We start from the raw sequence: 14,492 nt of genomic DNA, 5'->3' as shown, positions 1-14,492 counted from the left end.
TCCGGTAATTGACGTGGCCGATCAGCTTGTGCGAGAGATCAATATACGATTCAATCTTCTGTCCTTTGGCAAACAAAGCGGTGCCGACGTCATTGGTGTCAAGATGAACATCCTCACATCTCTGCGCCCTTGCACAATAATCTGGCCCTCTTCCTCGTCATGTGATTCGTCATGTGGCTCGTCATGTGATTCGACGCACCGGAATCAACGTACCACACTTCCTCCAATTTTGAAGTGGTCTTCTTCATCGAGTTAGCCTCATGTTTCATCACCAAGGCTAGCCCTTTACCGGCTTTTCCGGTTTTGGATCCTCCCGATCCTTTTGCATAGTGCGAGTATTGCCCGTTCTCTTTGCCGGCCTTGCCGGATCCGGATCTGTCCATATCGGCCCGCTTCTTCCAACACTCTCTTATTCTGTAGCCCTTTTGACCATAGTACCAGCATTCCGTGTCAGCCTTTCCTTGCCGGCCTCAGACACCGGCTTGACTCCCCTTGCTTGTGGAGGGTCCGGAACTACTATCGACATGTTCTTTGTGCCTTCGGTCCTGCTCTTGCCGGCCGCTACCATTGCGAGCCAATCCGCCTCGTCCAACACACCCACGGGGCCGATCTACCTCCATGTACAGCATCCGACAGTCGGTTGGTGCACTTGTTGACGCACCGGCGTGGTTCTCCTCTACAAGGAGCATCTACTGTAAGTCAAAAAACAACGGCGTATTCTCCAGTGTACATACCACTGTTCAGAACGCTCTGAACTTAGACGCTAGGCCGCCAAGACAGATCTGCACCATCTCATCTTCCTCTACATTGACGTTAATAGAGGCAAGTGAGTCACAAATCTCTTTGATTCGAGTCGTGTAATCGACTACTGACATGTCCTTCTGTCGGACATTGCTCAACTCCTGTCGGAGTTGTAGCTTCCAGGTCGTAGTGCTTGCCGTGAAAACCTTCTCCAGGTTTCCCCAAGCTTCTTTTGGCATCTTGGCATCTCAAACATGGCTCAGTAGTTGGTCTCCGACACTGAACGCAAAGCATTACATCACTCTGCTTACCGCTTGTTCCCACACTAGGAAGTCCTTGTGTGCCGCATCAGGTGTTGTGTCGTTAGCTCGTTCGACATAGCTCCAGTAACCATGCCCAAGCAAGTATTGGTGCATCTTGTATGACCAAGATGTGTAGTTGAAACTGTCGAGCTTCTCCACTGGAGTGAGCTAGCCATTCCTCTGTCCATCACTTCTCTTTCTGTTCTTACCGGGTCTTAGGGTTTGTCTTCAGATGCTGATGTCAGCTGGAGAGGTTCTCAACCCTCACGCTTTGATACAATGTAAAAACGAAGGTGCGGAAGCGCTAGGCAACGAGCTTAGCCGGATAGCAACAGAGAGAGAGAGAGAGATTAACACATAGAAGGTATGCAGGAGAGACAGAGCAAGAGCAGAACAACTCAAATCTATTATCAACAACTCTGTAAAATTCTCTGTACATAAAGCGTGCTCAACAGCACTATTTATACAGATCCTAAGAGGATTGACAAAAGTACAGTGTACTTCAATGCTCACACGAGTGTTTGACACTAACTACGAGACATTAACTACCTAGTAGTCTAGGTTGCTACTCGGCTTCCGGTTACTACTTCATCCGGCGAACCGGCGAACCGGCGAACCAGCTCCCCAGTTTACCGACTCACTTGCTCCGACTCATCCTTCCGGATGCCGTTCCAGATCCGGTTGAGCTTGCCGCTCAACATACCCTCTACTTCCCATTTCTGTGTTTGATTCTTATAGAAGTGATTTACTACTCGGTTGTGGCCGAGCGATATTCCGTGCATTTCTCTTCAAATTGGTATCAGAGCGAACAACACAGAAAATGGAAGAATCTTACAACGGCATGTTGACGCTCACCGGTTCCAACTACTCAGTGTGGAAGTCGAAGATGAGGGACATGCTAGTGGTTAAAGATCTTTGGTTGCCAGTTCTATTCAGGGACAAGAGACTAGATAAGATCGATGCCACGGTGTGGGAGGTGATGCACATGAACACGATGGCATACATTCGGTGCTTCATCGACATGAGCCCGTACAACAACTTCAATGAAGAGAGCAAGACCCATGAACTTTGGGAAAAGATCGACATCATGTTCCAAAACAAGAGTGCCGTTAATCGGGTTTCGGTATTTCGGAAGCTAGTGAGCCTCCGGTGTTGTGTGAATCTTCACACACTATGTAAAAAAATAATGAAATAATTATTAAAGATTAGATTAGTAGCTTACTATACAAAGATGGATATACTCAAGAGCTTCAAAATGTATTTTACTATATACAAAATAGAGAAATACATATCAAGTTATGTGAAAATGAAGTTTGAGAAGATAGGGAAATTAGAACTATCCCACATAGATAGGAAACTTAAGGCCCTAGCTACATAAGCACCTTGAGCTCCCTCATTTTTCATTTGTGCTAAGAGCACTTTGGCCACTTTGTCTTGATAGATGATGGTGGCCAAGTTCCCAAAAACCGAAACCGGTCGGCAAGCAAAACCGGAATCGGCAAGCAAACTGGAAATCGGCTGGTAAGCAAATCCGAAAACCGGCCGGTAAACAAAACTAGAATCAGAACCAGTCGGTAAGCAAATTCGGAACCGGTCGGCAAGCAAATCCGGAAACCGGCCGGTAAGAAAATTCGGAAATTGGCTGGTATGCAAACAAGAAACCGACTGATAAGCAAAACCGAAATCCGGAAACAAACCAGCGAGGGATTCGGCGATCGGGCGGAACCGGCTACCGGACGAGGTTGGACGCGAACGAACGGAAGATTGGATCATGCAACAAACTAAAGTAAAGTGAAGAGAACTAAAGTAAAGGCCATGTGGATGCAAGCAACTAAAGTTGGAGTGCATGCAAAAAGTAAAGGTCATGTGGACGGTTGCATGCAACTAAAAGAAAAAGCCATGCAACTAAAAATAGATGCAACTAAAAGAAAAAGCTAAGCAACTAAAAGTAGAGGCCATGCAACAAAAAGTGGACATGCAGATGATCAAGGGAGAATAAAATTCCATTTTTTTTCCTACACTCATGCTCTCTCCATATTATCTTAATTTTTTTTTTCTTTTCCTTCTAATTTCGCGACATCTTTGGTGAACCCGACGTGAAACGAGGCAGTAGGAGGATATCAAGTATGAAGACAGCTTCGACAAGTGGAACTCAAGGAGAAGAATTGACGAAAGGCATGGTGTCCGTCGTCGAATTCATGCTGAAAGAGAGAGATCGCGAGGCTTTAGTCGACAAAGCTGTTGACCGAACTGTGGAGACAGCTGGAAGATTCAGTGGCAAGAACATCACAAATTTCCTTGCTACCTATCGGAACGAGATGTAACAAAGAGATGTCCATGATCTAAAACAAAATTCAAGCTTAAAGCGTGTGGTAGAACCCGAGATCCGTGAGCGCGTGATGGAGATCCAAAACGAGCATGCAACTTGGGCGGAGTTCGAAAGAGCTCTTCTCACTGAATACATGCTTGAAGACGCATCACGGATGACTCGGCATACGTTAATGAATTGGATCGAGAAGAAAGGGAAGAATTTGTGTGCATCGGGAGTTTATGCCGAATTCGACCAAAAGTACAACCGACTTCCGAGTGTCGAGCAACGAGTTCTCGACGGAGATAAAGTCTTACTATTCCTAAAGGTAGTGGATGCGAAAGATCGGCGAGAATTGGGTAGCTTCTTGGAGGACGAAATGCAACCAAATGGCTTGGTAGTGGATTGGGCGACAGTGAAGAAGGCTTGCAGCCGTTTTGATAAGCGGCGACAATGGCAAGAGGAAGCTGAGGTCGAGAATCCACAATTGTGGAAGAAGGCACCTACGACGATTGAGCCTAGTAAGCCGATCAACAATTTCGACAAGAAAGCAATGGAGGAGTCTATAATCGAAGAGCTCTCCAAGAAGTTTGAAGCAGTATCGCTAGCCAACTTAGGTCGACGCGGGCCCAAGGGAAAAGAAGCGTATAGATGTGTGTGGTGCGATAGCTTCGAACACTCACGAAGGGAATGTGCTAACTTGCAAGATGCGATCCGCAAGAATGTCGTCTATTTGGACGACAACATGATTCACTCGAGCGAGACCCGGAAACAACTATGAGTGAACATCGGAAGAGGTGGGCTGAAAAAGATTGTAGAAGAAGAAGTTGCAAGGCATGTGGAGACTATGCACTATGCCGCTTCGGCTGGGATACGAGTTGGAAAAGAGAATCTTAAAATGATCAAGCCAAGAGCTGGGTTTTGGCCAACGGTCTTCAAGTGCGAAGGAAAAGGCAAAATCAATTCGAAGGATCTAAAACTTGCTGACCGAAACATGCGACGAGCTACCAGATGGTCAGATCCAATCGACGAAAACACAAGCTTTGCGGAGGTTGTGTGTGACACCTATGAAGCCCTTGTCGAAGAGAAGAGGAAAAGAACCGGTGAAGAAGATGGCACATCAAAGCGTCCTAACACGAGGAACGGAGGGAAAGAAGGGCCACCCCAACCTATCCCAAGAAAAGAGATTGGTGAAACAAACATGAAGCCCAGTGGATCAACCCAACCTGCTCGGATGGAAGTCGAAGAATCAACGAAGAAAGGAAAAGAACGAGCGGCACCGACTTACAAGCTAAGGTCAAACATAGAACAAACAACTAACTTGCGGAAGGTCCTTGAGGAGAAGGTTTTAGACAGTCATGTCGACCTTACCTTGAGAGAGCTACTTGGGATCGCGAAGAAGGAGTTCCATGATACTATCGTGGACCTTATTAAAAGGAAGCAGCAACAATCTGATGAAGAGGAGGTGAAAACAAGTGCAACAACCATGGCAAGATCGGAAGAGGAGGAAGAAGAAGAAGTGGTGGCGGATAGCCATTACTCTCGGCCTCATTGGGCAAGAGCGACAACGGAGACGCCGGTGAAGATCGGGGAGAAGAAAGAGACCGTGGTCGCTTTGATTGACTATGGCTCAGAGATCAACCTCATGTCGACCGAGTTCTACAAGAAAGGAAGATGGCTGATTAATACAAACCACGGATGGAAGATTCAAGCAACGACGAAGGCTATGGAGGACTTGTACGGAGCTTGCCCCAACGTTAAAGTCACGATTGGGGATGTGGAGATTGATCAACACTTATTCGTGCAAGACTCGGCTTCGCATCCTATCATCCTCGGACAACCGTATATAACATCGTCCCGGATGGAGACCAAGGTGTTCGATAATGGAGCAGCCTTCGCGCGCGTCAAGAGTCTTGATAGTAAAAGATCTGTTCAATTCCTGATGGTGCGAGCTAATCATGAAAGGAACCGAGATAGCCTTGGAGGCGAATCCTCGGATTTTTAAAGAGAACTATTGAAGCATGGGGCACAAATTGCCCGAGCAATCATAAGTCCCCACAAGGAAGCAGAGTGTGTGGATTGAAGGGAGAAGCAACATGCGTCACACCTAGCGGCGCATGCAAACTAAGACTACTCAACAAGAAGGAAAAGTGTCAGATACAAGACTTTGAGGAGGTGCTGAAAGAAGAAAGCATAATCGAAGAAGAAGAATTCGTGTCATATATTCTGGAGGAAGCCTCATTTAACGACACCATCGGCGAAATCGAGGAAGTCGTGGACTTGAGCTATCCTCATCATCAACATGTGATTTCGGTTAACTCCGTCAACATGTATACTATCATCGATGAATATCATCAAGGCATCTTGATAGAGGAAGCCGAAGTCAACACAAAATATAAAACCGTGGATAGGAAGATCAAGCCAGTTGCAGTTCCGCTACCGGAAGATAGCTGGCAAAAGATGAAGGAAGTTGCAAAAGATCCAAGCTTAAGGAACCCAAATACAATTGGTCAAGTTTTCACTGAAGAGACGAAGGGAAAGCTACGAGTTGGAAGGGAGGATTTCCTCCTCCCTGAAGAGGAGCGGATGTTTCGTGGAATGCTTGAAAGACATGGGAAGGCTTTCGCGTTTTTCCCACAAGAAATCGGGTGTGGTAATCCAAGGACGGTAGAACCGATGGTGATCTTCATGGTGCCGCATGTGCCTTGGAATTTGAAACTGATACCGGTTCCGCGAGCACACCTACCGAAGCTGATCGAGCTCTTAAAGGAGAAGGTGAGGATGGGAATTCTAGAACCGTCGAACGCTCCTTATTCTAATAGATGGTTCACGGTGCCAAAGAAGAATGGATCGTTGCGATTCATTCAAGATCTTCAACCTGTCAACAAGGTGACAATTCGGAATGCTGGAATCGGTCCGAGTGTGGATGAATTTGCCGAGGCGTTTGCGGGCCGGTTCATCTACTCCATCAACGATCTCTACTCTGGCTACTATCAAATCCAGTTGGCGGTCGACAATCGTGACATTACAACCATGTGAACTCCAATCAGGTTGGTGCGGATGTGTACCTTACCTCAAGGCACAACGAACTCAGTGGCTCATATGGTGAATGCCATGAACAAGGTCTTGAAGGATTGCATCCCAGATATCACGATGCCATTCTTAGATGATATCCTGATAAAAGGATGTTCAAATGAAGAGAAGGATGAATCAAAAGATAAGGATGGATGTAGAAAGTTCGTCATGGATCATATGAAAGATTGCAAGAAGGTGCTCCAAAGGCTCGAAGATGTGAATTTGACATTTTCGGGAGAAAAATCCACATTCGGGCAATCGGATATCCTGGTGGTAGGTCACTTGTGTGGAGCATACGATCGGAAGCCTTCGCCATCCAAGGTGAATGCAATCCAAGACGTGAAAGAAGAATGCGTAACACAAACGGAGGTTCGAAGGTTCCTTGGAGCATGCGCATTCTATCATATTTGGATTCCACACTATGCCCACATTGTTGAGCCATTATATGGTCTACTAAAGAAGAAGCGGATGTTCGAATGGACGAGCGAGCATACAATCGCCATCCGAAGGTTGAAGAAATTATTGATGGAGGCACCTGCATTACGGAAAGCGGACTATTCATACGGCAAGCCCATTTTCGTGACTGTGGATACTAGTCCAATCGGAATTGGATGGGTTATCAACCAAGAAGATGAAGATTGCAACCGATATGCAATTCGGTTTGGTGCGAAAGTGTTAAGTGACAGGCAAAGAAGGTATGCCCAAGTGAAGAGGGAGCTATGAGGAATCGTCTCGGCAATCAAATCTGATCGTGATTACCTTATTGGAGCAGAAGTCATAATTGAGACAGATTGCCTGCCAATTTTGGGTATGATATCTGGTTGTAATATACCAGATATTGCCATGTTGCGTTGGATTGCATATATCAAATCACTCAACCCGGAGATCCGTCATGTAGCTGGGAAGCGTAATGTCGTTGCAGACATGCTATCACGAGCGAGATACGACGGAGAAGAAGATCGACATTCTGATGAAGATGATGTTGGCTTGGATTTCTTTGCAAGTTCCTACGCTCGGGTGTTGACTACTTTCATAGAAGAGGACTACGAAGGCGAATTCGTGGAGATCGGGAAATACTTGAGTTCTCTCCAAAAAGATGAATCATGGTCGACGGAAGACTTCCATCGAATTCGGAAGAAGGCATACAAGTATTTCCTTAAGGATGGAGCTCTTTGGAGGCATGCAAAAAAGAAGAATGGGACTCTGATGAGAGTTGTCTGCAAGCTAGAAGACCAACAAAAACTAATGTCTGAATTTCATGATAGTGTTTTTGCAGGCCATCGAGGAATATGGGCTACGTTTGCGAAGCTTAAGGAGAAATATTGGCTGTCGGGCATCTACAAAGATGTAGCAGCTTATGTGGAAACATGTAAGGAATGTCAAATGTTTTCGAATATTCGCCATCAAGATGGACTTCATCCGACTTACCCATTGGCTATGCATTACAAGTGGATGGTGGACATCATGATGATGCCAATGGGGCGATGGCAGATGAAGTATCTTGTGCTCGCGAGAGAGGATCTTACCAATCAAGTTGAAGGGCGAGCATTAAGAACTAAGGAGACATCATCGGTATGTTGATTCCTTCTTGAAGATGTTATTTGCAGATATGGATGCGTCGGCAAGATAGTGGCTGATAGAGGCGAGTTGGACGCCAATGAAGCTAGAGAATTCTTCTTGAGGATGGGAATCAAATTATATCTTACCATGGCGTATAATCCAGAAGCAAATGGGAATGTGGAACGTGGACATGGACCGATTGTGAAGGCTCTAGTGAAAGCTTGCCATGGGAAAAATAGGAGAATGGCCGCGTCTATTGCCATTTGCACTATGGGCTGACAGGACTACTCATAGCACGGTGACGGGATACATGCCGACAGAGCTCATATTCGGACAAAAGCCAATAATGCTTGTAGAACAAAGTATTATTTCATGGTTTGCATTGCCATGGCAAGATGAGATAAGTAGAGAAGATCTTCTAGCATTGAGGATTCGACAATTAGAGCGGAATTTGGAAGATATAGAGGTGGCTAAAGCGTAGCTAAAGAATGCAAGGATAAAGAACAAGAAAGACCTCGATAAATGACATCGACTTCGGACGAGGAAAATCGTTGAAGGAGATTGGGTGCTAGTCTATGACAGTAGCCTAGATAACCAACATAGTACGGCTCGAAAATTCTCACAACGATGGTTTGGGCCATATGTGGTGAAGAAAGTGGAAGATAATGCAACATATCATTTAGTAGAACTGGATGGTACACCACTTGCCTTGCCAATTGCCAGTAAAAGAATCAAGATCTTCAAGAGAAGAGATAGAATAGAAATTGGATTCGAAGCTTTTGACGATTCAGTCTTAAGCATCGATGAAAAAGTATAGTAAACAAAAGTGGAGCATCACCAAAAATTGGCACATACCAGTGGATGTGCAAGTTTGGTGGGGGCGAATGTCATGTGAATCTTCACACACTATGTAAAAAATAATGAAATAATTATTATAGATTAGATTAGTATCTTACTGTACAAAGATGGATATACTAAAGAGCTTCAAAACGTATTTTACTATATACAAAATAGAGAAATACATATCAAGTTATATAAAAATGGAGTTTGAGAAGATAGGGAAATTAGAACTATCCCACATAGATAGGAAATTTAAGGCCCTGGCTATATAAGCACCTTGAGCTCCCTCATTTTTCATTTGTGCTAAGAGCACTTTGGCCACTTTTCTTGATGGATGATGGTGGCCAAGTTCTCAAAAACCGGAACCGGCTGTCAAGCAAAATCGGAACCGGCAAGCAAACCAACCGGTAAGCAAATCCGGAAACCGGCCGGTAAACAAAACCGGAACAAGAACCGACTGGCAAGCAAAACCGGAACTGGCCAGCAAGCAAATCCGGAAACTGGCTAGTAAGCAAATCTGGAAATCGGTCGGTAAGCAAATCCGTAAACTGGCTGGTATGCAAACCGGAAACCGGCCGGCAAGCAAAATTGGAATCGGGTGGCGAGGGATTCGGCGATCGGGCAGAACCGGCTATTGGACAAGGTTGGACGCGGACGGATGGTAAAGTAGAGTGAAGAGAACTAAAGTTAAGGCCATGTGGACGCAAGCAACTAAAGTTGGAGTGCATGCAAAAAGTAAAGGTCATATGGACGGTTGCATGCAATTAAAAGAAAAAGCCATGCAAATAAAAATAGATGCAACTAAAAGAAAAAGCTAAGCAACTAAAAGTAGAGGCCATGCAACAAAAAGTGGAAATGCAGATGATCAAGGGAGAACTCCATATAAAATTCCATTTTTTTTCCTACACTCATGCTCTCTCCATATTATCTTAATTTTTTTTTCTTTTCCTTCTAAGCTCTCTTATCTTATCGAAGCCAAGAATCCTAAATTTCCTTACGGAAGTCCTAAACCCTAATTTTCCCTATGGAAGCCATATAATTTTCCTATTGAATCCGTATCTTAGTTTTTTCTAATCTATTATTCTAGTAATCTCCATAAGCTAAAACTTTTGTAATCCCAATCTTGGGATTGATTGTAATTTTTCTTTTCTATTTATTAATGAAATTTGTCAATCTTTCTCATTTTCCATTAATTGTTTAATATAAGCATACGAATTTGATATCTTCCGGTCGGAGGCCCCGAGGTCTTGCCTCAAATTTCATGTATCCTCGTCGTAATTTCGTGACACCGGTATTAAGATGGCTCCAGTATGGTGGAGCACATGAATGCCTTCCAGGGGCTGATACACCAAGCAACCTCGTTGGAAGTACCTCTTGCCGATGAGGTACTTGCTCTACTCCTGCTCGGTTCCCTCCCGGATAGCTGGGAGATGTTAGTTGTCACATTGGGCAATGTAGGGCCTAAAGGAAAACAGTTATCCCTAGCAAGAGTCAAGTCGAGCTTGCTAGATGAGGAGGCGTGGTGGAAAGACAAGGAGGTGATCTCCGACACCAAAGCCCTCCTAACCAAATCGAAACGTGGAAGACAAAGGAATGGAAGTCCTCAAAACCAGGAAAAGTCGGGGACACGGTCAAAGTCAAGGGGCAGGCCCACTTGCTTTTATTGTAGCAAACCGGGGCACTTCCAGAAGAACTGTAGGCATTACTGGAAAGACAAGGGAACTGCCAATACCGATTTGAAGAAGTCACCGGACTAAAACAGTTCGGATCGATGAGGCCCGGACCGAAAGGGAACGGCGGCGATCGTGGCAAGTGAAGAAGAACTAATGCTCATTACCGAGGAGAGTGAGTTGAACCTTGTCGTCGATGAGACAACGTGGGTTGTCGATTCCGAAGCGTCGTTCCATCTTACCCAGGAACGGAATGCTTCTCATCCTACACAGCCGGTGAGCACGGCTATGTCCAGATGGGGAATGAAGGGACATGCCGGATTATCAGCATAGGAGATGTGTTGTTGACAACATCAACTGGATGCAAGTTGTTGTTGAAGGATGTCTGACACGTTCCCGAGGTTCGACTGAACCTGATATCAGCCGGTCGGCTGGATGTTGGAGCTGGTGCATACGGATGTGTGTCATGTAGACACGAAGTCACATGCTTGATCGCGGTACTTTGTGACGTTCATAGATGACCACAACCGGAAGTTATGGGTCTCACCGTTAAAGATGAAGGATCAAGTGTTATCCGTCTTCAAGGAGCTCCACGTGAGAGTGGAAAGAGAAACCGGCTAGAAGCTGAAAGCGGTTCGAGCACATAACAAAGGAGAATACCGGGGGCAATTCGAGGAGTACTGTTGGTCGAAGGGAATCCGGCTCGAATTCACTGTGCCGAAGACGCCGGAACTAAACAGGTTGGCCGAAAGGAAGAACCGGACCATAATGGAGAGAGTCTGGAGTATGCTCGCACATGCCAAGCTACCCAAGAAGTTTTGGGCTGAGGCGCTGACGACGGCAACCTATGTGATAAACAGATCACCCTCAGTACCCTTGGACGGAGACTCACTGCAAAAAGTATGGACCGGTAAGGATGTGTCTTACCAGCATTTGAAGGTGTTTGGGTGTCTCGTATACGTGCATGTGGCGAAGGACAAGAGAGCAAAGCTTGATCCGAAGTCCCGACCATGCATATTCCTTGGATACGGCGATGAAGTTCAGTTACCAGGTATGGGATCTGGTCGATAAAAAGGTGTTCCGGAATCGAGACATAGTCTTCATGGAAGACAGGACCATTGCCGACTGGGAGTCAGATAAGAAGGTAACAAACTCCGGATCATCCATTGAAAATCGGCTTGAGGACAAAAGGATATACCCGGTTGAAAACTGGATGTTAGTCGGTAACCGGATGACACTCGACGAACTGGCCGGATACAGACAGGAAACCAAACTGACTGAAGAAGAAGAAGAAGAAGAAGAAGACACTGGAACTAGACAAGATCCCGAATCGGATTCGAATGAGGAACAAAAGGAGGAACCAGCAGTCAGAAACCAAGGACGGAGATATCCTCTACGGGAGAAAAGAGCCCCCCGAAGATTTCCGGATGCAGAACATGTGTTGCTAACCGATGAGGGGGAACCGGAAAGCTTTGAAGAAGCAAGGGGAGATACCCACAGCCGCAAGTGGTTGAGTGCCATGCAGGATAAGATGGATTCCTTGAATGAGAACCACACATACGAATTGGTGGAGTTGCCGAAAGGAAAGAGGGCACTTCGGAACAAGTGGGTGTACATGTTGAAATCGGGAGACGCCGGAAATCCACCAAGGTATAAGGCCCGAATCGTGGTGAAGGGCTTCCAACAGAAGAAAGGAGTGGCCTTCGATGAGATCTTTGCCCCGGTAGTAAAGATGACATCCATCCGGACGGTAATGGGCATAGCGGCAAGCATGGACCTTGAGGTAGAGCAACTGGACATCAAGACAACATTCCTACATGGAGACCTCGAAGAAGAGATCTACATGCATCAACCGGAAGGATTTGAGAAGAAAGGAAAGGAGCACCTAGTGTGTCGGCTGAAGAAGAGGTTATATGGACTGAAGCAAGCTCCCTGGCAATGGTACCAGTAGTTTGACTCCTTCATGACCGATCAAGGGTACCACAAGACGTAGGCCGATCACTACGTGTTTGTGAAGAAATTTGATGGAGGAGATTTCCTGATATTGCTCCTGTACATGGATGACATGTTGATTGTCAGACGAGACCAAGTCAAGATACGGATGTTGAAGAAGGCCCTTAACCAGACCTTCTCAATGAAAGACTTGGGTCCGACAAAATAGATACTGGGGATGCACATCATCTGGGACGGGTCGAAGAAGCAATTGTGGTTGTCACAGGAAAAGTATGTGACAAAGGTGCTTCAACGGTTTAACATGTTAGAAGCAAAACCGGTCAAATCAACACTCCCGGCAAACTCCAGATTATCTGGTAAGCAACGCCCGAAGATAAAGGTAAAGAAGGAAGATATGGTGAAGATTCCATTTACCTTTGCGGTCGGGAGCTTGATGTACGCAATGGTGTGTACTCGACCGGATATTGGATACGCAGTCGGAGTGGTGAGTCGGTTCCTGACCAACCCCGGAAAAGAGCACTAGAATGCGGTAAAATGGATACTCCGTTACTTGAAGGACACTTCGAGTATGTGCCTCTAATTCAGTTTTGGTAAACCCCTCATGGAAGGCTTTACCGATTCGGATATGTCGGCTAATGTGGACACCAGCCGGTCAACTTCCGAATATGTCATGACCTATGCAGGGGGAGCCGTTTCGTGGCAGTCGAGGTTGCAGAAGAGGGTTGCGTTGTCAACCATGGAGCCGGAGTACATGGCAGCCGTGGAAGCCGGCAAGGAAATATTATAGATGAAGGACTTCATCGGAGAGCTAGGGATCCAGCAAGAGGAATACCGACTCTACTGCGATAGTCAATGTACCATTCCAGAACGAAGCACATCCAATGCAGGTACCATTGGATCCAAGAGCGAGTAGAAGATCGAGAGCTCGTGTTGACGAAGATCCACACGGAGGAGAACGGGTCAGATATGTTGACCAAGGTGCTAACACCCGACAAGCTGGACACGTGCCAAAAGCGGATCGAACTCACAAGACATCCCATACCGGAGTGAAGGGGGAGATTGTTGGGAAATCGGTCTCTCCGGATGGGATCCGGTGATGAATAAAGAGAACCCGGTGAGAATTGGAAGAGATCCGGAAACCGGAGGAGACCCAGTGAGAAGCAGAAGAGATCCAGAAACCGGATCAGTCGACCCGGTGAGAACCGGAAGAGAAAACAATTTTGTAAATATGTCTTGAATAAGCCCATTGAGGGTATATTTTTAAATAGTCCTAAGTTCATATAACTATAAATATGACTTAGGGCAATCACTTTAGTGTGTGATTGTGTTGTTGTCATACTCTTGTAACTTTTGTACAGAGAGCGAGAAGGTGAGAGAGATACAGAGCGATACTTTGTCGTTGTTGGGAGACAGGTCCCTCCGGATGGGAAGAGAGAAGAACAGTGCCGATGAACAAACTCGGTCGAGGCCGATAGGCCGAGGCCTAAACCGGATGAGGAGTACCCGGCTACGGAGAGCTGGATGACACAGACCCGGTGAGAACCGGATGAGGAGTACCCGGCTACGGAGAGCCGGATGGTGCAGACCCGGTGAGATCCGGATGAGTACCCGGCTACGGAGAGCCGGATGGTGCAGACCCGGTGAGAACCGGATGAGAAGTACCCGGCTACGGAGAGCCGGATGGTGCTGACCCGGTGAGGAATGCTCACCGGATGAAGAGACATATTCGTAAATATGTTTCTGAGAGTCCATCGAGGCTATATTTGTAAATAGCCGAAAAGTCATATTAGTATAAATATGACTTAGGGCAAACTTTTAGTTACTGTTGTTGTTGTCATTTCTTGTTGGTGCAAGAAGAAGAGAGAGCACGTAACAGTGTACAACGAGAGAGAGAGAGAGAGAAAGAGGTCGTTGCCTCTGTTGTAACCGCCGCCGGTGGCGAAGATCGTGAGCACGAGGTCGTTGCCTCCGTGAACTCACTGTTTGTACATTCCAACATAGTGATAGTTTGCAGCCTGTGGGCTGCCGTGGTTTTTCCCTTAG

This window comes from Azolla caroliniana, unplaced genomic scaffold, assembly GCF_043228905.1.
Source record: "Azolla caroliniana isolate FFs.n. ecotype wild unplaced genomic scaffold, voAzoCaro1.0.p SCAF_17, whole genome shotgun sequence".
Classification (NCBI taxonomy): Eukaryota; Viridiplantae; Streptophyta; class Polypodiopsida; order Salviniales; family Salviniaceae; genus Azolla; species Azolla caroliniana.
The sequence above is the reverse complement of the archived record's forward strand: the minus strand, read 5'-3'. Positions refer to the sequence as shown.